Source organism: Protopterus annectens, chromosome 3.part0 (genome assembly GCF_019279795.1).
Source record: "Protopterus annectens isolate FY-2018-M chromosome 3.part0, PAN1.0, whole genome shotgun sequence".
NCBI lineage: Eukaryota > Metazoa > Chordata > Ceratodontiformes > Protopteridae > Protopterus > Protopterus annectens.
The window spans coordinates 1,952,929,932-1,952,955,639 of NC_056731.1; the positions used below are offsets into that span (position 1 = coordinate 1,952,929,932).

Below are 25,708 nucleotides of genomic sequence, written 5' to 3' on the forward strand. Positions count from 1 at the left end.
ATGCATTGAGTTAAATGTATGCCTGCCCCACTGCAAGTCAGTTATACTGCACACCCTCAGGCTTTCCTGTTGTGCCACCATACTCGATCTCTTGATTGGTCAATTTTGGGTAGTCTGGGATATAAGTATTTGTCAGATGGACCTTCAAATGTAAATTTTCAGAGATGTCTTCTAGCTTCTTTTGCCTGAGGAACAAGAAGGGCTTATGAGTCATCATCCTTGGAAGTAAATAGTTACGCTTCCCAGGTTGGCAATGCAGTGGGAAGTAAATATTAGCTATTTGTTATGCACAGTACTGCACCTGCCTCATCATCCATATTTTCATATTAACTTTGTCAGCCAGTCAACAAATCCTTAAAAGAGGACAAGGCGGAAACAATAAATGTTTCATCACCCTGCAATGAAAGGGTAAGACAGAGAATATCTGAGTCTTTCTGACCCTACTCTTTATTTTATATTTATCTTTCTATCTTGTTTTTTGACTGGGTTAGTCCCCTAGGCTAGTAACCTCTTTTCTTTGGAGGCTTGAGGTGGTATTTATACTACTATGGCAAATTTGGCCAGGGGATTAGGGAACTTCACCTATTGTTTGGAGCTGTAAGATGGTGCTGGGGGGCTCCTACAGCAGCAAGGAGGAAGCTTAAGGGAAACAGCAGCATGGGCAACGACATAAAAGCTATGCAGAGTTTGGAGCTGGAAAAAGTGAATTTGGAGGAAAAAACTGTTCAATATGGAATATCAGAATACAGATAATGATTTGTATGTGATAGACGATACAAATGAGCAATGTTTAGCTGTCTCAATGAAGAATGAGGTAAGTGAATCTGTTGGAGTGGTGCAGATAACAGAACTGATGTCAGGAGGGGTTGGAGATGATGTTCTGTTGAAAATAATCAAGCAGGATAATCCAGGTGACAGTCCTATTGTTTCAAAGGGTGAGATGCCAGATAACTTTGTCAGAAGTGCTGAGGATGGTGATGTGAAGACAGAACCAGGTGATGTGGCATCACAGAATGCTGCAGTTAAAACGTATACTGGACAGCGCAGATACACTGCACTTCATCAGACCAATAAAATAAAAACCAAACAGCACGCATTCAAATAGCAGAATCAATTAAAAAAGCAATTAAAGAACATAATTAGTGCTTCAGAGGGTGTGCCTTTAAAACAGGCTTTAAAGGTACACATCCATTCAGCCCTGGTGCTCTATGTGCAGTGAGCCTAATAATTCATTTGAACTCTGCCATTTCTAATTTATTCCTCATATCTCCACTCCGCCTATCAAAACCTAACAATTGCAAAACCATAAAAGTGAAAGTATGCCCAGGTTTATCACAAACATGCTTACACAAGGTGCTAGTGGGGTCGTGCCTACGTATATAACCCGAATGCTCCATTATACGCTCTTTAAAAGGGCGTTCAGTCTTCCCTATATAGAAGCATGAACAGCTTCTACATCGGGCCAGGCAGACTAAATGCACAAAAGTACAGTCAGCATAAAACTTGGGTTCAAACTTATACCCATTATTAGGATGTACAAAAGTTTTTTCTTCACATATAAAGTCACATGCTCAGCAACTCCTATACGCATAATATCATGTTTCTTTTGTGGCGACTTTTCTCATATAATTTATGGTTGTGACAAGATAAACTATAACCAATGCAGGGAGAAAGGACATGCAGCAAGAATATGTGTGGCTGCATGTAGGTTGTGTAAAAAAGGAACATTTTTGGATGGATTGTCAAGAGCAAACAGTAAATAATAAAAAAGAAGAGGAAAGGGATAAAAACATACATATACAGGAAGAAGGACAACAAGAGGAAGATGATAAAGTAGGAGAGGAAGAAATTGTAGAAGAAAAATAAAAAATATGGAGGGTAAAAAGGAGAGAGACTGCATATAGAAACAGAGGTCATGAAAAGGGATTAACACTAACATTTTTTAGAACTTCTAGCCAATGAAAAATCTGATCCTGAGGATCAAGGATTGTTTGTACATAAACACAGGAAAAATATCCAGTAGGAGAAAGAGTAAAAATATAAAAACAAAAATTTTAAACATTTACCCTAAACTTAAAAAGAAGGAAAAGCAATAATTTTAGAATATATTCAGTAAATGTGAACAATATTTTTAGCAATGTAAAAAGGACAGGGATGTTGAAATGGTGTGCTAAATATGATGTGGATGTTATTCTGTTATCGGAAGTAAGATTCCTGACAAATGAAGAAAGACTGCAAACAGAAAAAGTGTGGGGTGGATATATAATATCAGCCTTAGGAAGTGAAAGCTGTTTAAGAGTGGCTGTGTTGTATAAAAAGCAGTAAAAATAGTAGATGTAACACTGGTAAGGATTGGAAGGTTAATTAATGTGGATGTGAGGTAGAGAAAACATGTTCATAGAATCATACCTATACATAACTAGCAAGGAAAGAGAGAATCTGTTTCATCAAATATTATGACTATTTAGTGGTCAACATGAAAGTTATAATTTCAGGGGACTTTAATTGTAATTTATGGGGAAAACATAAGAAGTGTAAAAATACAGGAAATGATAAAATGTGGTAAATTGTCTGTGTGGAACAAAACTCAATGGACTTATAGAAGAGGTGCACTTGAATCAGGAACTGATTATTTTGTATTACTGGAAGGACTAGGAGTAGCAGATGATAAAACAGGTGTGATGTTTTTTCAGACCATTTAGCAATATGGATGGAGCCGAACAAAGAATGGAAGTATATTAAAATAGGAAAGTGGGAAGTATTGCAGTGTAGTTACAGAATGATTATATAACACTGAACAATTGTGTGGTGGATTGAACTTAAAAAGAAGTAAAAAATGTTTTTTTTTAATTGGCAGAAAGATGTAAGAAAGGAAGAGAAAGTGAAGTATAGGAAATTTATAGAAATGTATTAGAGAATTTAGAAAATAATTAAAGAGAGTATTATGGTATGGAAAAGGAAATATAATACAAGAAATAGAGAAAAAATAGGGAATTACTGTGTAGGTAGCTATATTATCTACAAAGGAGAAGGGAGGAGGTATCTGCATATTTGTTTAAAATAATAACGAAGGACATTAGTGCAATGAGAGAAATAAAAATGCAAAAAAGAAGGGAAAAGAACTCAAGAGCAATTTATGAGTATTGTAGTACAGCCTGTGGAAAATGTGTTATGAGAGTATAATGATGGAAAATAAGACATAATGGAAAGTAAAGACATTTCCAGAATAAGTTAAGAATGAATTTGAAAATGAAATGACTATTAGTGAAATTGATGAAGTATTTAGGAAAGTAAATGAAACAAAACAGTGTAAGAAACGTCTCTGTGTGGAAGATTTTCAGTCCATATATTTCTAGTTAATCACTGTATATTAATCAGATCAGACAATAGTAGTAGAAGTAGCGAACGTAAACTCGTCAAGTCAAAAAGTAATAATAGAAAATATATAATTCTACAGTATTACTAAGTATTCGAAAGTAATCCAAGCAAGGCAGGCAGTCTTTTTCCAGTTGAAAATCCTTTATTAAGTACACAGACAAGCGATCCAAGTAAAACAAAAATATAGTAATAGTTTCCTCACAAGCTTTCTAAATATATATATACTTTTTATCAGGAATGGGAGTGGTTTACTGTGCTGTAAAACAAAGTGTTATTGGTACACATGTTAAATTCACATCCCTTCCCCCATCAGTGTGACATTCGAGCTGGTTCTGCCCTACCTAGTAGCTGTCATAATAATATATAGCCCTAATGTACTTTAATGGTACATCTTATTTAACCAAATTATTAAGTCTGCGATTTTATACAAGGCAATATACTACATGGCTGGAAATATATCAACCTTAGTTCATTTTGCGATCAAAAATTATATATAAATATATACATATACATTTTGCATGTAAAAATCAGTTTCTATTTTCATAACCTATTGTTAACAAAGATCGCTTTCATCCTTCTAGACTTCTTCAGGTCTGTGTACAAGAACCCTAAAAACCTATATAATTGTATAATTAGTTAGTATTGTTATTACCATCATTTTGAATAAAGTGGAAAAAGAGAACCAGAAAAAAGTAAAAAAATATATGTATGATGATGGAAACAAAATATACACTTAAATGACAAATGATTTAAAATGGTATTTAAAACCAATTTGTAGAAAAAATAAAATAAAATACACTTAGTCATGTAAACAATGTGGCAATTTTCTAAGTTCCAGTGCACTTTTAATTGAACAGTAGTAGTTTAGTCCAGGTTTTCTAAAAGAGTTCAGCTTTAATTGCCACATGAGTTCCTGTTTCTCCAGAATATTCGGGATGTCTCCTTCAAGATCACACATGTCTATGCGATCCAGGATCTGGAACTTAAAACCTGTGTGTCTTTTATGAAGAGAAAGGTGTTTGGCTAGTGAATTATTTTCACATCCAGAGCGGATTTCTGACAGATGACATGAAATCCTTTGCTTGAGTTTATTTACAGTCTTACCCACATAGAATGCATCACATTCATTGCACTGTGCCCTGTAAATTACTTTTTTAGTGTTACAGTCACCCCCTGCACTGGTTTTAATGATCTTCATTAAATAAGGGCAATAAAAACTATCACCTTGCTGTATAAATATACAAAATGTACAATTAGTTTCATATCTTTTAGTGCTTTTCTCACATGGTCTAGGTTTAAATTCAACAAAACTTCTAATATTCCTGGCCTTCCTATAAACAAATGATGGGGATTCACCTAAGATGTTAATCAGAAAAGGGTTTCCTGTGACAATGTCCCAGTTTTCTTCAATAATATTTTTGATACTGTGATAATCCAAAGTGTATGTCAGGATGCAGCTATTTTTGCATTTGTTATTCTCTGTGGGAAAACCAGTGCAGGGGGTGACTGTAACACTAAAAAAGTAATTTACAGGGCACAGTGCAATGAATGTGATGCATTCTATGTGGGCAAGACTGTAAATAAACTCAAGCGAAGGATTTCATGTCATCTGTCAGAAATCCGCTCTGGATGTAAAAATAATGCACTAGCCAAACACCTTTCTCTTCATAAAAGACACACAGGTTTTAAGTTCCAGATCCTGGATCGCATAGACATGGGTGATCTTGAAGGAGACATCCCGAATATTCTAGAGAAACAGGAACTCATGTGGCAATTAAAGCTGAACTCTTTTAGAAAACCTGGACTAAACTACTACTATTCAATTAAAAGTGCACTGGAACTTAGAAAATTGCCACATTGTTTACATGACTAAGTGTATTTTATTTTATTTTTTCTACAGATTGGTTTTAAATACCATTTTAAATCATTTGACATTTAAGTGTATATTTTGTTTCCATCATCATACATATATTTTTTTACTTTTTTCTGGTTCTCTTTTTTCCACTTTATTCAAAATGATGGTAATAACAATACTAACTAATTATACAATTATATAGGTTTTTAGGGTTCTTGTACACAGACCTGAAGAAGTCTAGAAGGATGAAAGTGATCTTTGTTAACAATAGGTTATGAAAATAGAAACTGATTTTTACATGCAAAATGTATATGTATATATTTATATATAATTTTTGATCACAAAATGAACTAAGGTTGATATATTTCCAGCCATGTAGTATATTGCCTTGTATAAAATCAGACTTAATAATTTGGTTAAATAAGATGTACCATTAAAGTACATTAGGGCTATATATTATTATGACAGCTACTAGGTAGGGCAGGACCAGCTCGAATGTCACACTGATGGGGGAAGGGATGTGAATTTAACATGTGTACCAATAACACTTTGTTTTACAGCACAGTAAACCACTCCCGTGCCTGATAAAAAGTATATATATATTTAGAAAGCTTGTGAGGAAACTATTACTATATTTTTGTTTTGAACTGAAACAAAAACACCTCCGCTTGCTTTTACCATGAAGGGTATCCTCCAATACCTCCTCGAACACCAGTAAAACCGTAAATGTTGTACCACAAAAGTATGTGACCCACTCGTTGTACTAAAAAACTGTAGGTTTAATAAACACCAAAAACAGCATAACAAACACGATTGGGATTGAGCGCGCTTTCATCTATCTCAACAAGACTTCATCAGAATCCATTGTAACCACTGTTAACAAGCCTTAAATACAGTACCAGCTAATTAATTAATTGAATAACAACTTAGTTACTAATATATCAAATCAATATACAACGCTGAATCAAAAATGTATAACTTTGTGCAAACTACAGGCATTTTCTTAATACCAAATGTTAAAAAACCTTGTCTAAAAATATTTAAAAATATTTAATATGTTTAAAATATATAACAATAAAAAACATTTAACTATAGTGCATATATTGTCTTAAATGTTATAGAATAAATAACAAAATAAATTAAATACATACAAAGTGCTCCAGATGTCATCAGAAATACATAAATCAACCTATGTATATGTATATGTATGTATACTCAGTATATTCTATATTTGTACGTATATCTGTATGGTATCTATTATTTTAATTGAATGTACCTCATCTACTCTGTAACAGTGTAACAGATGTATAAATTAGCCAAAAATGGCCCAAAATAGCCAAAATTAATGGTGGCCATCAGTAACATCCTCCCTAGAAGTCCAATAAAAAACTCTCAAAAACTGTTTAACTCAATTTAGGGTTATTTTAGGGTTATTGGATAGAAGTTTTAGAGCAGGTTTAATGGAGAGGTTTTTAGGGTTCTTGTACACAGACCTGAAGAAGTCTAGAAGGATGAAAGCGATCTTTGTTAACAATAGGTTATGAAAATAGAAACTCATTTTTACATGCAAAATGTATATGTATATATTTATATATAATTTTTGATCGCAAAATGAACTAAGGTTGATATATTTCCAGCCATGTAGTATATTGCCTTGTATAAAATCGCAGACTTAATAATTTGGTTAAATAAGATGTACCATTAAAGTACATTAGGGCTATATATTATTATGACAGCTACTAGGTAGGGCAGGACCAGCTCGAATGTCACACTGATGGGGGAAGGGATGTGAATTTAACATGTGTACCAATAACACTTTGTTTTACAGCACAGTAAACCACTCCCATGCCTGATAAAAAGTATATATATATTTAGAAAGCTTGTGAGGAAACTATTACTATATTTTTGTTTTACTTGGATCGCTTGTCTGTGTACTTAATAAAGGATTTTCGACTGGAAAAAGACTGCCTGCCTTGCTTGGATTACTTTCAAATACTTAGTAATACTGTAGAATTATATATTTTCTATTATTACTTTTTGACTTGACGAGTTTACGTTCGCTACTTCTACTACTATTGTCTGATCTGATTAATATACAGTGATTAACTTGAAATATATGGACTGAAAATCTTTCACACAGAGAAGTTTCTTACACTGTTTTGTTTTTAGACCCACTACACTTTAGTGGGTTATTTTGAGACTTCGGGGATACCACGGAGATTACTTGTTTTTTTAGGAAAGTAAATGCTGATTCAGTATCAGGCCCAGATGGTATAAGGTGTGGAATATATAAGAAATTAATGGACTGGCAAACAGAGTATTTTGTAAATGTCCTGAATGAATGGTTGAAGGAAGGGTTGGTTTATAAAGAGTTATGGAGTAGGATATTAAAATTTGTATGGAAGAAAGATGGACACTAAATAACAGAAATCATATTTTTAATGGAATGATACAAAGGAGACTGGAAGGAAAGATGAGAGATATTACTGAAGAAAGTATATATGGCATACAAAGGAAGGGGATATCAAGAACTGTTTCTGGTTGTGGGAGAAATTGTGGATGATGTTATAAGCAAAAGGGAGGATGTGAAACTTATGGTAGGTAATATTAGCAAAACATGAGATACAGTAGGACGTGATGCTCTGTGGGATGTTATGGAGAAGAATGGTATAGGTAATAAAAATAGGACAGTGTGCATATCAGCATATCAGAATAAGAGAGTGACCGCGTTAGTGAATGGGTGGCTGAGTAAAGAAATATGCATGAAGTGTGGTATAAGACAAGGGTGTCCCATGAGTGGAATATTGTTTGGTGATGAATGTGATAATGAGTGAAGCAGCTTATAAAATGAATGATGTCAGATATGTGATGCAAAAGGAGGTGGTGATATCAGTAGTTTTGACATATGCAAATGATATAGCTATGGATGATGGAAGTGTTAGTTTGTCTGAATGGATACTTAAAGGAAATGGGAATGACTTTGAGTAATGATAAAAGCAAGGGTTTGGGTGATGTGGTGAAAACTGAAAGTGCGTATTTTTCAATGACTGAAGTGTCTTTACTAGTAATAAATTTGGGAAAAATGGTATAGTTATGATGCAATGGGTGAGTTTCATAAAAGAAATGAAAAAAAATATGTCTTCTGTGGAGGGTGTCTAGATTACCATTCAGGAAAAATGTTTATTTGGTAAATTTGGTATTAATGGTAAAAATACCATATATTTCAAACAATTCTAAGATCCTAGTAAAATATGCAAAGGAAATTGTGTAGTTGGTGTTTTCTTTCATATGGGGTTTAAGATTAAACTCAGTGAAAAGAGGTGTGATGTATATGAGTGATGATGATGGGGGATTGGGATTACTAAAGCCAGTTGTTTATTCTGCTTTTTAAAATGTGCATATAATATTAAGGCAGGTACATAAAGAGAATATTTAATAAAAGTACAACATTTCTGGGAGATGATGACAATAAGAAAGAGAAAAAGAATATGCAAATGAAAAAAGTAAAAACTATCAAGAAAAATACTAACATGGAAAATAAAAATTGGTGATATAAAGATAAAAGGATGTGGTATAATAAACTGACAAAACAATATCATTATGTAAATCCATTGAAAGATTTACCAGAAAATATGATTAAAGCCATTAAAGTAAGAAAAATGTAATGTATAAAGATAATAGAGTGTCATGATTTCCAGTGGAGACTGGTAATAAATAAGTTACCAGTAAAGAGTAATATGTCATAGAAAAAGAAAGTTGTAAGAATCTGTTTATTTTTTGAGGAGGAAGAGACAACACAGTTATGCTTGTTTTTTTTGAAATGTTAAAGAGTGGTAGAACTCTGGAAAAGGCTGTATGAAGAAATTTTTTTGAGAAAATTATTGACATAAACAATATATATATATATATATATATATATATATATATATATATATATATATATATATATATATATATATATATATATATATATATATATGATTATGTATAGATATTATAGGAATAAGAAGAAAGAATATGCGAGAAGGGGAGATAAGATTTATTTTATGTAATATGGGTTATTTGGAATGAAAGACTGAATAAAATTTTGTTTAATGAAAAATGGATTTTGGTAGATATATTGCAAAAATAAGATTATGGTTATGGAAGGAGTGGGGATCAGTTATGGAAAAATAACAAAAAAAGATGTTGTAAGAAAATGATAAAAAATAAAAATGTGTAAATATTTGCTTGTAAATACATACATGTTGTAAATATGTAAATATTAAAATACATTTTTTTATATTGTGTTAAATAAAGGACCCCCTACTATTTTTGATAAGTGCTATAGTATCTTTTACACCTACCTGAGCTACCACCAATTCAAGCAGAACATCTCATCTGAAGGACAACATACTCAGGAGTGCAGCACCCGCTTATACTGCAATGTAGAGTAAGTAGCCAATCTACCTGGTGTGGGAATAGAACCTACAGTGTTCTATACCAAAAGCAAGTGTGCTACTTACTGTTCCCCTGACACCGACGAAAGCCTTACCATATTTTGATCATCAACATCACAAATTATCTGTTTGCCATTGCACTATGGCAAGATTTCAGTAAAATCCTCACCACTCATATTAATTGCCAAATGAGGGTTGGTCAAATAGTGTGAAAGTGAGAAAATGTGATTCAGAAATAGGAATATTCCCCAACAAATAGGATGTCATTATAAGCTCATTACTATGACTCTGGATTGAACTCTGTGCTGTTAGACCTGACCATGCTAGTGTTCTCCTTAGTGGCTAATTCATCGCATTGCCAAAGACACACTGCTACACACACACACACACACACACACACACACACACACACACACACACACACACACACACACACACACACACACATTCTCATACATATTCAGACAGACAGAGACAGACAGGAACACACAAACTAAGACACCCACAGCCACTCATCCACGAACAACCTCCCTCCACACTTGCTCAAACTCATGGAAACACTCCTCCATTCACTTCATGTATGCACAATCCAACACAACATAGAGACACACATACAACCAGACTCACAATTCCCTACCTAACCTCACCTTGTATGACCACTTAGGCAGACACACAGACACACACACACAAACACACACACACACACACACACACACACACACACACACACACACACACACACACACACACACACACACACACACATGCGTGGATACATTCCTGTCACTTCACTCATGTCTCTACAGACAGACAGGCAGACAGACAGACAGACAGACACACAAACTTATCTGCCCCATGAGCTTTCCCATTGGAGTGAATGAGTGACCTCTGTAAGTTTTACGGAGGTCACTTTTTCCTTGTTGAGTAAAATTTTACTTGGCCAAGCAGTTGAGCAAATCAGGAGCTGCAGACATTTCTGTGGGAGAGCACATGGCTAATTAGCATTAGCTACTCCTCAAGACTGTCACTTTAGCATGCATTTTCACTTGCAAGACTCCTGTCCATGTTGAGGCCCGCATGAAGGAAAATCTTGGTGGTAGTGTGGTCTCTGAATTTGAATGGCTTAATTCAATGTGAAAACCTTCCAAGTTAAGGCTTATACATTGTACTAAGCTTTTCTGAATACATGGGTATCTATTTTCATTGCTGATAATTTCTATACTTCTACAAGTTAACTTCCATATCTTGTCTCTCTCTCTCTCTCTCTCTCTCTGTTACTTGCAATTCTGCATTTTGTTATTGCACTTTGTTACAATACTCTTGTAAATCTTATACATTTGTTTTAATGATATAAATCAGGCACTGTACAGCTTCCTCCTTGCAACTACAATGTACAGATGAATGAAGTGCTCATAAAGTGTTGCAGTAGTCCAAACATATGTTTTCCCTTTCCTTTAATGAATGCTTTGCCATTTTGAAAATTGTCTAGCAGTGTTGTTGCTGCCCAGCAAATGCTGTCATCAGATGCAAAAATCTGAAACTCGGATACCTGGCTTGCACTTTAATTTTTAACTATTTGTACCCTATGCACTAATTACAGCCTTTAATGGTTGAAGATATTAACAGAAATGCTGGCTGCTCCCCAAAAGATTTCTGACAAAATACATTTTTCAGACCATGCGCCTCAAAGAAATCCAAATATGTCACAAACAATATATTCTACAGCAAACATAAAAGTACAAGACTATTGAGAAATAATAATAAGTTATGTACCTACCATAACGTTCCATGTTAGTTGTCTTCTTCTCGCCTTCTTTCTTGCTGGATGGGTTCGGAGCCGATCCTCGGCTCCGACTCGGCCAATACTAAAGCTTGAGAGCTAATTCCACCGGCTCGAGGCTCCCCTATATCCCACAATGCTAGGCGGTAACTACTCAGATCTCGTTTGATAGCTATACCAAGCAATCCTAGTCTCCAAAGAATGGAGTAGGGTAACCCACCTCAAACAGTCTGCGTAAGAAAAGGCAGACATCAGTAAAGATAGAAGAGGTGGGAGAAAAGTAGGAGTAACAAATTTCAGAAGAAGAAACACAAAAGAATTCCAGTCGGTCTGTCCAGGCTTGGGGGAAGGAGGGAGGGCAGAAAGAAGGCGAGAAGAAGACAACTAACATGGAACGTTATGGTAGGTACATAACTTCTTAATGTTAAGTTGTCAATCTCGCCTTCATTCTTGCTGGATGGGACTGCGTCCCTAGCACCTTATCCCGGGTGGCCTATCGGAACAGACTCTTGAGAACAGTGGAACCAAAATTGGCACGGCTTCTGGAAACCATGTCCAATTTGTAATGTGAAATGAATGTATGAGGAGAAGCCCAGGTGGCTGCTGCACAAATTGAATCTATTGGCAACCTGTCCTGAAAGGCTATGGATGTAGCTAATGCCCTAGTTGAATGAGCTCTAGGTCTTGAGGGTAGTTTTGATGTCTGATCTCATAGATGAAAGTAATTGTAGACGTGAGCCATCTAGAAAGAGATACTTTAGTGACTGGAAGGCCCAATCTACCTTCTGCATATGACAGAAACAATTGATCAGATTTCCTGAGTTGTTTAGTCCTGTCTAAGTAATATCTCAGTTGGCGATGAACATCCAAAAAATGCAGCTTTTGCTCTGACCTATTTGAATAGTTGGGGAAAAAAACGGGGAGATCAATAATTTGGTTTAGGTTAATTTGAGAAGAAATTTTAGGTAAAAAGGATGGATTAGTCCGGAGGGATACCCTGTCTTTGTGAAAAACTAAGTAAGGAGGACGACTGCAAAGAGCATGGAGTTCAGATACTCTTTTCGCTGAAGTTATAGCTACCAGAAAAAGTGTCTTCCAAGAAAGCAATTTCAGAGAACATGAAGCCGCTGGTTCGAAGGGGGGAAGAATTAGAGATGCCAGAACCAAGTTCAAATCCCACTGAGGCGGAGGGTCTTTGATTGGAGGTTTGAGAAGAAATACACCTCTTAAGAAGGCTTTACAGAGTTTGTGAGCCATGATGCTGGATTCTGAGACACCAACATGAAAATTTGATATGGCAGCCAATTGAACTCTAATGGTTGATGCAGAAGATCCTAAATGAAAGAGTTCTGCTAGAAAGTCTAAAATAGACTGGATAGGTGCAGTAAAGGGATCTATGTTTTTTGATGATGCCCAAAGGGAAAAACGTTTCCATTTGCTAGTATAAATCTTCCGGGTAGAGGATTTATGAGAGGCTATCAAGATATCTCGGACCGAGCGAGATATTGAGGGAAGCCTGGCTAAGGTTGGAATTGGAGAAACCACACTGTGAGGTTTAGAGAAGACAGAGATTGGTGCAGCTGACCCGATTTATGGGTAATCAGATCTGGTACTGGGTCCAGATGCCAAGGCTGCTCCAAAAGGTAACGATGAAGAAAGGGGAACCATATCTGTTGAGACCAGTAAGGGGCAATGAGGATCATTGTCACTCTCAAGGCGATGGCTTTCTGAATTAGTTGAGGTATCAGTGGAAAGGGGAAAGGCATACAGAAGTCCCCGGGCCAATCGTGGACTAGAGCGTCTCTGGTGGGATGGCCTGGTAACGGGAAGAGAGTGAAGAAGTCTTGACACTTGCTGTTTTGGGGAGTAGCAAAAAGATTGCAGCAAGGTTGGCCCCATCTTAGGAATACTTCTTCTAAAACTGATTTCTTTAGAGACCACTCGTGTGGCATGAGAATTGCTCTGCTCAACTTGTCTGCAATGACGTTGGATTTCCCAGGAATATGCATTGCTATCAGAAAACGCTGAGAAGAGATCGCCCATTGCCAAAGTCTGAGTGCTTCTCGACATAAAGGGTATGATCTGGTTCCGCCTTGTTTGTTGATGTACCACACCACGGACATGTTGTCCGTTTGAATTGCAATAGTCCCTTTGGGAAGAGAGTCGTGAAAGGCTTGCAACGCTAAAAGCACTGCTCTCATCTCTAAGACATTTATGTGCAAGTGGCACTCGAAGGGTTGCCATGTGCCCTGGACTGTCCTGCCCTGATAATGCCCCCCCCACCTGATCAGGGAGGCATCTATTGTCAACGTGGCAACTGGGGGGGGGAGTGAAGGGTCTTCCTTGGAGAAGTTGAGGTGACGTGACCCACCAAGACAGTTGATTCTTGCATACTTGAGTTATCAGTATGGTATGGGACATCGGGAGTCGTTGAAAGGACCACTGGGTAAAGAGCATCCATTGGAGGATCCTCATGTAAAGGCGAGCTAAGGGGAGAAGGGGAATAGCTGCTGCCATGAGTCCTAGTACCTTCAATACCAGTCTGGCTTTGACTTTGACAAATTGTAAGAGAAGGGATACTTGGTTCCGGATGTCTAACACCCTCTGCTCTGTGAGTCTGGCTGAAAGGGTCTGTGTATCCAATGTGGCGCCTATAAAAGTAATAGACTGACAAGGCGACAAGGCAGATTTTTCGAAATTTATTGAAATGCCTAGAGCTTGACAGGTTTGAATGGTGAAATCCCTGGATAGGAGAAGCTGATGTCTGGTGGTGGCAGTAAGGAGCCAATCGTCCAGATATGGAAACACATGGAATCCCTGGCGTCTCAAGTGAGCCGTGACCACTGCCATGCATTTGGTGAACACCCGGGGGGCTGTAGTGAGACCAAAGGGCAGGGCCCTGAATTGGTAGTGACTGGCTCCCAGCCTGAAGCGGAGATATCTCCTGGAGCATCGGTTTATTTTGATGTGGTAGTACGCATCCTGAAGATCTATCGAGCACATCCAATTGTCCTGACCCAAGAAGGGTAGAATGGACTGTAGCGTGACCATCCGGAATTTTGTTTTCTTGACAAACTTGTTTAAGTAGCTGAAATCCAGTATGGGTCTCCAGTCCCCTGTTTTTTTTGGTACTAAAAAAGAATTTGGAGTAGATTCCGGATCCTTGCTGGTCTGCCGGGACTGATTGGATGACTCTTTTTGATAGCAGCTTTGAAACTTCTAATGCTGCTTTTTCCCTTAGATCGGGTGGAACGTCTGGAAGGGATCTTTTTGGTTGGGTTGGAATATGAATAAAGGGAATTTTGTAACCCTCGGATATGATCGACTGTACCCATTTGTCTTGAGCTAGGGAAAGCCAGTCTTTTGGGTACAGTGATAATCTTCCCCCGACTGCCTCCGAAGGCGGACAGCCGGGCAGCCCCTCAGGGCTGCTGAAAGGGTTTTTCAGAGAACATGTCTCTGCTACCCTGGTTTTGCAGACCTCCTCTGCCTCTGGGGCGGCGTCTATTATTATTCCCCCCTCTGCCTCTAGAGGGGAATCGGCCTAGTGAGTCAGATGAGACTCCCTGGGATTGTTTTCGGAACCACATCTTTCCTCCCCTTTGACCTTTGGGATAGGGTCTAGAAGGGGTAGAAAAACGGACTCCTATGGCAGAGAGAGTCTTACCTTCCACCTCGCACCTGGTCAATGTATCCTTCACCTGTGGACCAAACAATGATGATCCATCAAAGGGGGAATTGGTGAAGGACGCCTTGAAAGGGTCCGCAAAGTTGCATAGCCGCATCCAGGCGTGCCTTCGTAAGGCAACCCCTGTGCCTGCGGCTCTACTCGCTCCATCTGCTGCGTATGAGACCAGCCGCATGGAGGAGTTAACAATAGAATTTAGGGTTGCCAACTGGGAGTTCATTGTGTCTTTGAACCCCTCAGCTGTAGGATCCTTCATCAGTTCACCCATATCCTTGAGTAAATCTCTTTGGAGACGGGTGAAGTGGCATAAGTAGTTCAGCGACCGCATTGAAAAGGTTGCTGACGAGAACATCCGCTTGCCGTACCTGTCCATGGTCCTAGATTCTTTATTAGGAGGATGGACAGGAACCGAAGGATCAGCTAACTCCTTCTTTGTGGCCACAGCCACCACCATGACATCAACAGGGACACCTTTGGATAAAAACTGTTTGTCTTTGGGGGCAGTAATAAATTTGGATGGTCTCCTCGGGGTGGGTTCCACTGAGTCAGGAGCCGTCCAAGCCTTCCTTACCACCACTTCCATAAGGGGGTCAAAGGGAGGGGACACCCAGGAGGTAGAAGGGTGAGAACCAAACGCCTCAAGATACACTGACTCATCCTCCGAAGGATTAAGGGCTGGCCAATTCCCCCTCTGTTTGAGGATTTCAAGGATGTCCGCAAAGGAGACATCCTCAGAGGGGGATCAAGGGGACCCTTCAGATTCCTCTAAGTCAGTGTCAGAGGTGATAGACTCAGGGGAGTCAATGTGTTTCCTCTTGCACTGCCTCTTCCTAGGGGGATCTCCTGCAGGGTCAGGAGAGACCTCGGAAGAGGAGGAAATTCCCAATGGGGAATCTTGAGGAGTTGGTTCTCTGCGGTGTGAGACAAGGGGGTGAGTAGAAATCACCGCAGGCACTGTAGATGGAGGGGCTGAAGGAGCTGACTGTGGGGCAGAACCTGGTTCTAGCACGCTCCGCATGACCTCGAAGGCACCTCTGTCAGGCAAGGCCTGAGGCCCTCGCTCTGAAGAGACAAGGACCCCTCCCGGCACCGACAGAGACGGCTCCGAAGCCGATGTCGGAGCCGAACTCACCAGCGCCGAAGCTCCGAGAGGGAGAGTGGGGTCGGACAAGGGTCCGATGCCACTCGCCCCCTCGGAGCCGACGAGGGAAGCTCGGCGCCGAGATCCCTCCAAAGAGGAGATCGGGGCAGACGACGGAGCCGAAATGGAAGGTATCGGATCCGACGTGCCGACAGTCATGGCTCCAACAAGCCTTGGCTCCGAACTCGAAGGAGTCGAAGGAGGAATGTAATCTGGAACGGGAATAGCCACTGACTGGTGAGTCGGGCTATGGAGCATTTGGGCCCGTGCCTCGGACTTAAGAAGTCTACTCACCACCCTCTGCAAATCATGGTCTGACAACCTGGAAGACCGTGAGGAATGGGTTTTGTGACTCCGCTCCGAAAGGAGAGGGGATCGTGGTGCCGAGTGCACAGATCCGATGGAGGGGGACCTGGACCTCTTTCTGGAAAGTGGCTCCGATAATGGTATCGGAGCCGATGAAGACTTATCAGCCTCGGCTCCAGCGGAGCCGAGGTAACGGTATGAGGCTTAAGAACATCGGCTCCGGCCGGAGCCGATGTCGAAGCCTGCTTCAACTTCTCAACAGTCGACTCAAGAGCGGGCCTCGACTGCTTTGAAGTTTTTGAAGGCTTCCCCGACCCAGACTGAGTCGGGGGGCCTTCAGGCTTTAACAAGCCCCGCAAGATGAGCTTGTTCTTGCGTTCCTGCAGGACTCGAGGGCTGAAACCATGGCAGACAGCACATGAGTCCTGCAGGTGCACAGGTCCCAGGCAATACACACAAGAAGTGTGACCGTCTGTCAGAGACATTTTCTGACAGCACGAGTCACACTTCTTGAAGCCTGAGACCTTATCCTTAGACATTAAGGTAAGAGAGGCTGTACACAAACACACAAAACAGACACTCTATACAGAAAAAAATTAAAGTTATGTAGCAAAAACACATACACACAAGCCCCTACAACACTAATTTTAAAAGGGACTGGGGTGAGGGAAGGGCCGAAGGCCTAGAACAACAATAAGAGGGGTAGGGAATCGAAAATTAGGGTCGATAAAACTAAAAATTAGAACTAACTATAGAAATATTTCTAACTAAAAGAAAGGGGGTAAGTAGTAATACCTCAAAGGTAAAAAATTCACTAACCTGCCTGAGCCGGTAGAAAAAGCACCTCATCAGCTATAGCGGCAAACGAGATCTGGGTAGTTACCGCCTAGCATTGTGGGATATAGGGGAGCCTTGAGCCGGTGGAATTAGCTCTCGAGCTTTAGTATTGGCCGAGTCGGAGCCGAGGATCGGCTCCGAACCCATCCAGCAAGAATGAAGGCGAGATTGACAACTTAACATCTCCTATTTAGAGTGATTTTGAAACTCCAAATATAACCCTGGTTTAATGTTTAATTTTGAACATTCTTCTTCTTTCGGCTGCTCCTGTCAGGGGTCACCACAGCAGATCAACTGTTCCCATTTCTTCCTGTCCTCTGCATCTTGCTCTGTCACACCAACCACCTGCATGTCCTCTCTCACCACATCCATAAACCTTATCTTAGGCCTTCCTCTTTTCCTGCTACCTGGCAGCTTCATCCTTAGCATCCTTTTCCCAATATACTCTGCATCCCTCCTCAGCACATGTCCAAACCAACGTAATCTTGCCTCTCTGGCTTTGTCTCCAAACCTTCCAACCTGGGCTGACCCTCTAATATACTTATTCCTAATCCTGTCCATCACCGTCACACCCAGTGCAAATCGTAACATCTTCATCTCTGCCACGTCAAGCTCTGACTCCTGCCTTTTTGTCAATGCCACTGTCTCCAACCCATATAACATAGCTGGTCTCACTACCCTCTTGAAGACCTTCCCTTTCACTCTTACTGGTACTCGTCTGTTCACTCCTGACATTCTTCTCCACCCACTCCATCCTGCCTGTGCTCTCTTTTTCACCTCTCTTCCGCACTCACCATTACTCTGAACTGTTGATCTCAAGTATTTAAACTCATCCACCTTCGCCACCTCTACTCCCTGCATCCTCACCATTCCTCTATCCTCCCTCTCATTCACACACATATATTCTGTCTTAGTCCTGTTGACCTTCAATCCTCTTCTCTCTAGAACATATCTCCACCTTTCCAGGGTCTCCTCCACCTGTTCCCTACTCTCACTACAGATCACAATGTCATCTGCAAACATCATAGTCGGGGACTCCTTTCTGAGCTTGTCTGTCAACCTGTCCATCACCATTACAAATAAGAAAGGGCTCAGAGCTGAACCTTGATGTAATCCCACCTCCACCTTAAACACATCCGTCACTCCCACCGCAGACCTCACCGCTGTCACACTACCCTTGTACATATCCTGTACCACTCTTACATACTTCTCTGACACTCCCGACTTCCTCATACAATACCACAACTCCTCTCTAGGCACCCTGTCATATGCTTTCTCTAAATCCACAAAGACACAATGCAACTCTTTCTGACATTCTCTGTACTTCTCCATCAACACTCTCAAAGCAAACATTGCATCTGTAGTGCTCTTTCCTGGTATGAAACCATACTGCTGATCACTAATCATCACCTCCCTTCTTAACCTAGCTTCCACTACTCTTTCCCATAACTTCATGCTGTGACTGATCAATCTAATCCCTCTGTAGTTACTACAGCTCTGCACATCACCCTTATTCTTAAAAATCGGTACCAAAAACACGTTTTCTCCATTCCTCAGGCATCCTCTCACTTTCCAAGATTTCATTAAACAATCTAGTTAAAAACTCCAATGCCATTTCACCTACACACCTCCATGCTTCAACAGGTATGTCATCTGGCCAACAGCCTTTCCATTCTTCATCCTCTTCATAGCTATCCTTACTTCCTCCTTGCTAATCCACTACACTTCATGATTCACTATCCGCACATCATCCAACCTTCTCTCCCTCTCATTCTCTTCATTCATTAGCCCCTCAAAGTACTCTTTCCATCTGCTCAACACACTCTCCTCGCTTGTGAGTATGTTTCCCTCATTATCCTTTATCACCCTTACCTGCTGCACATCTTTACTATCTCGGTCCCTCTGTCTAGCCAATCGGTACAGGTCCTTTTCTCCCTCCTTAGTGTTCAACCTTTTATACAACTCATCATACGCCTTATCCCCTTATACTCTTGTCTACTTTCTTCATCTCTCTGACAATCCTACTTCTTTTTCGCCAACCTCTTTCTCTGTATACTCTCCTGTACTTCTTCATTCCACCACCAGGTCTCCTTGTCCTCCTTCCTCTTTTCAGATGTCACACCAAGCACCTTTCTAGCCATCTCTCTTACTAGCTCTGCTGTAGTTACCCAGCTATTCGGTAACTCTTCACTGCTACCCAGTGCCTGTCTTAACTCTTTCCTGAATATCACCTCACAATTAGCATTTTTCAATTTCTACCATTTGATCCTTGGTGCTGCCCTCACACTCCTCCTCCTCTTCTTGATCACCAACATCATCCTAAAAACCACCATCCTATGCTGCCTAACTACACTCTCCCCTGCCACCACTTTACAGTCTCCAATCTCCTTCATACTGGCCCTTCTACATAAGATATAATCCACCTGTGTGCATCTTCCTCCACTCTTGTATGTCACCCTATGCTCCTCCCTCTTGTTAAAATACGTATTCAACACAGCTATGTCCATCCTTTTCGCAAAATCCACTACCATCTGACCTTCTGCATTCCTTTGCTTAACACCATACCTACCCATCACTTCCTCATCCCCTCTGTTCCCTTCACCAACATGCCCATTGAAATCTGCTCCAATCGCCAGTCTCTCACCCTTGGGTACAGTCATCACCACTTCATTCAACTCACTCCAAAATTTTTCTTTCTCATCCATCACACACCCAACTTGTGGAGCATATGCACTAACAACATTCATCATTACACCATCAATTTTCAGCTTCATAAACATCACTCTATCTGACACTCTTTTCACCTCCAAAACACCCTTAGCATACTGTTCCTTTAGGATAATGCCTACGCTATTTCTCCTCCCACCCACACCATGATAAAACAATTTGAACCCGCCTCCGATACACCTAGCCTTGCTCCCCTTCCATCTGGTCTCGTGCACACACAATATGAACACTGATGTGAAAAAATTATAATAATATGGGAAAATGCTATTGTTCTTTCAAAGAGAAATCCACGGAAAATCAACTAGCTGTATTATAGCTGTATAAAATTAAAAAATGTATATACAATTCATTAAAAGATAAAAGTAAAAGAAATTGCTTTGCACTTGCCTTTTTAACAAAACTGTAGTATGTTGAATGTATAAAATAGTGTACAACTGCATTTGCCACTATGAAAATGTACTGCATCTTGGAGAAAGAATCAAGACTTCCTTGTTAACTGCTTGCACTATTACAGAGACTGCTGCTTGAATATTCTTGTTAGATCAGACAATGAAGTGTTATTTAGACAGTAAGTTGTTCAGACTGCCCCTCCCCCAAAGTATGTATCTATGGAAAGAAGGTAATTTTTTAATTTTAGACCTAAGCCTATTTGGAGACATATATAATTAGACTGATTATTAATTCAAAGAGTAACAGAGTTGTAGAAGCTGCATGAATTATTACATTTCTTAATAAGCATTTCTTGAGACATAGCTTGAATTGTACAGCCAATGCCTGTAAGGTCTTGAAAATTTTGTTTTGAATTTGGAAGTCAGAATGATGAAGATATAATACAGGTAACTGCCGCTTAATATCCTTCCACACAATGTTTGACCACATTTACATACTGCACTAAGCGGACATAAATGCCATTGGCCATTGTGCAAACGGATGTTAAGTGAAGCCTATACAAAGTATAGGGTGTTCACATAATGTCTGTGCAGCTTAACTTTCTATGGGATAGAACTTATCCCGGATGTAAAGCGTCAGTTTCTTGTATATGTTTTTAGCAAGACGCTAATAGTTTTTAATTTAAATTTTAACCAGATTTTTTCTAATATAAATTTTAACTATATTTTTTTTCTGACTGTTCTTTTGTTTTGAATATTTTATTTTCAATTTCTTGTACATATTTTTCATTGTTTGCATATGACCTTCCTATTTCTAATAAATAATTTTATTATTCAACTATACATTCTTGTGGTTGATGTTTTATTTGTTGTTACTGTGTGTGTGTGTGTGTGTGTGTGTGTGTGTGTGTGTGTGTGTGTGTGTGTGTGTGTGTGTGTGTGTGTGTGCATATGCATTAATCTGTTTTTATGTGCAGAATAATTCTGGTCAACTTTCAATTACTTTTGGTAAGACTGCACTGGAGGAAATTAGGCTCAGTTTGTATATATGAAATCCTGGAGACTGGTAAATATAACTTTGATCTATAGCTGTGCAGTGTGGAGCTTATCTGGTTTTGTCTTGTCAGGTGCTGGCTATCACCCAAGGCAGCAGTGCACATTTAGCACACACCCTTAAGGCCAGATGCCCTTTCTATATGACTGGGTACCAGTGATAGAAATCACATCCCAAATTACTGATTCTGTCATACATCAACTTTGATGACAAAAGTGTGGCAGCAAAAGCAAGTAGTCCCTGTCCATCACATATTAACTGATAGGTAGTGGCTGGCTTTTGTAAATTGGACCTGTACAACAGTTTTATTCACATTGAAGCCACAAGGCAAATAAGCAATGATATATCTTCTGCATCTTTCATTTTTAGTCAGGATGATAGGAAATAGCACACATAAGCCCTGTGATATATGAAAAAAGGCAGTATCACAGCTAAGGACTGGACTACAAAGGGGATTTCATATGCTGGCAGGTCCAGGTAAAAAATTATAACAGCTTTGTCTACAGCTGAAATGTAGTCCATTGAAACTGCAGACCATCAGGAAGTGGTTCCAGGTGCAGAGCATGTACCAAACCAGTTTATTCCATTCAAAGTGACAATGAAATGCATCATCAATTGAAATGGCTAAATACTGACCAGGAGGTAAAATGTCTAGAAGCAGCTGACAGACTGAAACAACCTGAGGCAGGTGAAAGAGAAAAACACCAGTATGACAAAGAAATCTGTTCTTCATCAGGCACATTAGTAATGAAGGAGCCAAACCCTAGATGCCACTGAGAGTACCAAATTGTTTCCTTACTAGAAATATGGAGATGGCTTAGCTGAACATGTGAAAGGGTGTTTAATCAAAACCAATTTGTCCAAGGGAAATAAATGATGTATTTAACTCATTTGCTTATGGGTAAGGCAATACATTCTGTACAAAATGTGAGATGTATATTGCCTAAATTGTGGTAACAATAAACACTGTTTATTTGATTTTTTTTAATTGACTCTTGAATTTTACAGAAAACAATCAAACAGCACAGAGTCAAGGCAGATGACACACACGATAATGAGAGAGATTCTGAAGCAGAAGTATGCACTTACTTTCATATGTGGGTGAGTGGATGTCAAATCCTTACTTTTAAAATACTAGGAGATCTTATGTTACGGAAGACTGAGGATATAAGAATATTTTTAGAAGATCAGGAGAGCAACACTCCTGAGGAAATGGGGAGAGTGGTAACCTCTATTTATCAAAAGGACACAGCTCATACAAAGGGGTTACCCAGAATCACACATACGTTTAAGGGACAGTCTAAAACCTTCACAGCAGGATGTGCAGACAAGAGCAGAAACTACTGGCTAAACTATATGACAAGATCTTGGAGTAAAATGATTCCAGTGTATGCATATCAGGCATGTATGTGCAAATACGGTGAAAAGTTGTAGAACAAAAGGCATATGACAGAGAGCTAATAAAACTTGCTGTAACACAATAGTACTTACTTCTAAAACATATGTGTTAGACAAAAATAACTTAAAAATCTTTTCCATGAAAAATACAGTACTTGACATAGATCCATATACCAAGCTACTAGGTGTAATAATAGATAAAAATCTTAAATTTGATCTTCATGTACAGAACAATATATAAAAAAATCAGAAACTTGGAATGGTCTACAGGCATAAATACTTTCTGAATAAATCTAGCAGAATCACCCTTGCCACCATATACCTTTTACCCTCATTACTTTATGGAGCTTCAATGCTCTCCAACCTACAATGCAAGCTAAAAGATAAACTGAAAAACTGCTACAATAAAATTGCTAAGTTTGCAATGAATGCATCACACCAGACCTACCACTGTACAGCTCTTTAATGTCTTAATTGGATCACGCTTTCCCATTTCCTGACGGACTTCCAACTTATTAAACCCACAATTTGTTCATAAACCAGCAGCCTGTTCTGCACTTAGCTATATCCTTCATTCTTCTTCTTTTGGCTGTTCCCATTAGGGGTCGCCACAGCGGATCATCTGTTTCCATTTCTTCCTGTCCTCTGCATCTTGCTCTGTCACACCAGCCACCTGCATGTCCTCTCTCACCACATCCATAAACCTTATCTTAGGCCTTCCTCTTTTACTCTTACCTGGCAGCTCCATCCTTAGCATCCTTCTCCCAATATACCCAGCATCGCTCCTCAGCACATGTCCAAACCAACACAATCTCACCTCTCTGGATTTGTCTCCAAACTGTTCAACCTGAGCTGACCCTCTAATATACTGATTCCTAATTTTGTCCACCTTCATCACACCCAATGCAAATCTTAACATCTTTAACTCTGCCACCTCCATGTCTGACTCCTGTCTTTTCGTCAGTGCCACTATCTACAATTCATCCTATCTCCCCACAAAAACCTTCATTCAGAGGATAAAAGCTTTCAAGTCATAAATCTAATAGATTACACAAACAAAATCTTTACTCCTATTCTGTAGCTAAAAGATGGAACTCCCTACCACTACCCATCAGATGAAACTCTAACCTTCTTTCTTTTAAGCTTTCACTAAGAAATTATTATCCAAAAATCTGGCTCTGCACATGTACTAGTCCAGACTGACACCATATAGCCTAGTACTCCCAAATGCACTAGTCCACGCTGGCACCATTTTACCCTAGTGCTCCCACATGTACTAGTCCAGGCTGCCACCAGTATACCCTACTACTCCCACATGTGCTAGTCCAGGCTGACAATATAAGAACCTAGAACTCACACATGTACTAGTCCAGGCTGACACTATTATACACCAGTACTCCCACATATACTAGTCCACCCTGACATTATTATACCTTACTACTCCCACATGTTGTAGTCCAGGCTGACACTATTATACCCTGGTACTTCCACCTACTACATTTTACCATTAACCATTTATCATCCTGTTTGTGACTACCTATCTTTCTATCTATATACTTCTATCTATTTTATACCTTACCCTACTTATTACTAGGTCTTGCCCTTCTGTTCCATTTTCTTTACCACTTATGCACTAGAGCTTAGACCTAACCATCTTTCTCTTCCCTACATCTTTCTTGATCTCATTTTAAATTTATGACTGTATAATTGACTACATTCACATAAACCTGTTCACGTGAACTTTATACATTCACTGTATTGTTGTTTGTGTAAACCCATTTACTGCTATCAAATAATTTATTCATGTAATTTTGTGCATCTGCAGCTTTACTCCACTGGTCTTCACTGAAAATGGGTACCTTTGGCTCTGCAGGACTTTCCTAGTAAACAAATATCAACAAATAAATAAATAATAATAAATAAATAATAGTGGTAAATTATCTTAAAACTGCAAATGCTCTAGATCATCATAAGAGCTGTGCTACCCTGGTAGAGAAACTATGGCTGTGAGGAATGCTGAACCAGATATAACTAAAGTTAAGCCTACAGTAGTTAGTGAGAAACATTACTTGCTCAAGCAGCCCACTCCATTTAGAGTTATGGGAGGGATACCTTTTCAATTTACATTGGCAGGATTTGTTTGGACTAGGAAGGTGACAGGGAGACAAGCAGATGAGAGTATTTGTTGACATCCCCACATATGTCATAATAGGTAATGACTTTGATAACACAGTACCCTGTGCATATGTGGTTACATACAGCCAAGTTCATGGGAAAAGTAGCAAGAGTGAGACCCAATCAGTTTCCACACCTCCAATAAAGGCTGATAAAGTGATCATTCAAGAAGAAGAGCTATGTGGTAGTAAAAAGTCCAAACCAGAGCCACAGCTGCCAGGAGATACGGGACTTCCTAAAGGAGGACTTACTTCATAGGAATAAATGGTTGATAATAGTAAGTCTAAGCCCGACACACAGTTATGGAGAAGTACTAGACTGTAGTTAGCATGATGAGGAAGGCACTACTGTTTCACACCACTTTACAAAACTTGAGGGAGATAGCCAAGGGGGAGGGGTCCTCATCCGCAAGGGCAGAGGGGGTCTGTATAATGTAACATGCTGACTTTGGAAAATATGTAGTGTGTCTTTAAAAGTGCATGTTGAAGCTAGAAAAATGTGTAATGTGTCTTATATTCACACATCTATACAGCAAAGCCTT

The 25,708-nt window shown here is 39.4% G+C and overlaps 1 protein-coding gene across 1 annotated transcript in view; it reads right to left on the reverse strand.

The window, feature by feature from the left end:
* Window positions 1–25,708, reverse strand: part of KIF9 (kinesin family member 9) — a 1,986,094-nt gene that overhangs the window by 368,712 nt on the left and 1,591,674 nt on the right. The gene's annotated exons all lie outside the window — the stretch shown is intronic.